Source organism: Phoca vitulina, unplaced genomic scaffold, assembly GCF_004348235.1.
Source record: "Phoca vitulina isolate PV1807 unplaced genomic scaffold, GSC_HSeal_1.0 scaffold14, whole genome shotgun sequence".
In the NCBI taxonomy this organism is placed as follows: Eukaryota; Metazoa; Chordata; class Mammalia; order Carnivora; family Phocidae; genus Phoca; species Phoca vitulina.
The window spans coordinates 41,920,146-41,922,192 of NW_022589717.1; the positions used below are offsets into that span (position 1 = coordinate 41,920,146).

Here is a 2,047-nt window from a genome sequence, read left to right on the forward strand (position 1 = left end):
TGTTAATGTGAGCAGCTCATCCTACTGCAGTTAATACAAAATTTACCCTCCATTTTACCATTTTGCAAGAGGCTTTAAATTTAAAAAATAAAATACCTATTTAGAAGACACATAAAGAAATGTGTGGTCTATTGAAAGAGAGATAGGATAAGTGATGAGCTTTAAAATAATTAGGAAGGGTAACCCAAACTCAAAGGAAAGGCTTGGGGAGTCAGGGACAACTGGGAGCCAAAATGAAGGTGAACATTCTGAGCCAGAACCTGGACAACTATGTCCGTGAAACTGAGCTGGACTTACAAAGAGTTCAAAGAAACTATGATCCTATCTTACATCCTTTTCACAAGAATATGTAAGAGCTTTAAATGCTATCAAACTGGAACGGGTATTTGCAAAATCATTCCTTGCTTCTCTGGATGGTCACTGAGATGGAGTCAATTGCTTGGCAAAACATCCAAAGATCCTGGTTACTGTCGTTTCTGGGGCATGTGATAGAGAAGTTAGAATTTGGAACTTGACTAAATGAAAATATATCCATACAATACAAGCACATGAAGATTTTGTACAAGGAATATGTACTCGCTTTTGTGGGACTTCTTTTTTTACTGTTGGAGATGATAAAACTGTGAAGCAGCGGAAAATGGATGGATCAGGCTATGGAGAAGAGGAGGAACCATTGCATACAATATTAAGAAAAACAGTGTATATGGGAATTGATCATTACTGGAAAGAAGCTGTTTTTGCCACATGTGGACAGCAAGTAGACATTTAGGATGAACAAAGAACAAGTCCTATATGTTCAATGACTGGGGATTCGACAGTATATAAGTGTGTTAAATTTAACCCAATTGCAACATTTCTCTTGGGAAGTTGTGCTTCTGACAGGAATAGAGTACTATATGATGTGAGGAAAGCGACTCCCCTGAAAAAGGTCATCTTAGATATGAGAACAAATACAGTTTGCTGGAACCCTAAGGAAGCTTTCATTTTTACTGCAGCAAATGAAGATTACAACTTGTATACTTTTGATATGCATTCACAGGACACTCCTGTAATGGTACATATGGATCATGTATCTGCAGTGCTTGATGTGGATTACTCTCCCACTGGGAAAGAGTTTGTGTCTGCTAGTTTTGATAAATCTATTTGTATCTTTCCTGTAGACAAAAGTAGAAACAGGGAACATGCAGGGAACATGCAACATGTTATCTGTGTAAAATGAACTTCTAACAGCAAATATATTATGTGTGGATCTGATGAAATGAACATTCGTCTATGGAAAGCTAATGCTTCTGAAAAATTGGGTGTGCTTACATCATGAGAAAAAGCAGCCAAAGATTATAACCAGAAGTTGAAGGAGAAATTTCAACATCATCCTCATATAAAATGCATTGCTCATCACTGGCATCTACCAAAATCTATCTACAGCCAGATCCAGGAACAGCACATCATGAAGGAAGCTCGCCGACCAAAGGAGGTGAATCGTCTCAAACATGGCAAGCCTGGATCTGTGTCAATTGTGTCAGAGAAGAAGAAACACATAGTGGCACTTGTGAAATAATACTTGGTATTCCTACCAATCCTGATGTATAATTATTTGTTACATTTTGATGTGCAGACTCTGCAAATGAAGTACTAGCTCTAGAATAATAAAAATAAATAAATAAAAATAAAATAATTGGAAAACAACAAAATAGAAAAAGAATGCAGTAGACAATTTACCTTTGGGTAGTAAAATGGCACTCAAGGTCAGTGTTTGCAAAAACAATTATTATTAAATAGGAAATATTTTAAATTTCTGCTTAATGATTTATGATCAGAACAATATCTGATAGTACATATTTTCACTTTTATTGACTAGTGTATGTATGTAAAAACATGGTAGTACAGGGGAAAAAAGAAAATCTATAATTTTCATAAAGTGTCAGTCATATTTAATTTATTAAAATATAAAATGGAAAAGAAATAACTAGGGATAGATTTGCAGTAACAATGAACTGAAGAGGATCACTTCAGAAACTGTCAGCGAGTGAAAGATTTTTTGTGTTTC

At 35.3% G+C, this 2,047-nt stretch overlaps 1 pseudogene; it reads left to right on the plus strand.

Moving 5' to 3' along the window:
• Positions 1-233: 233 nt before the first annotated feature.
• LOC116637605 lies at positions 234-1,558 on the plus strand (annotated as a pseudogene).
• Positions 1,559-2,047: the final 489 nt, after the last annotated feature.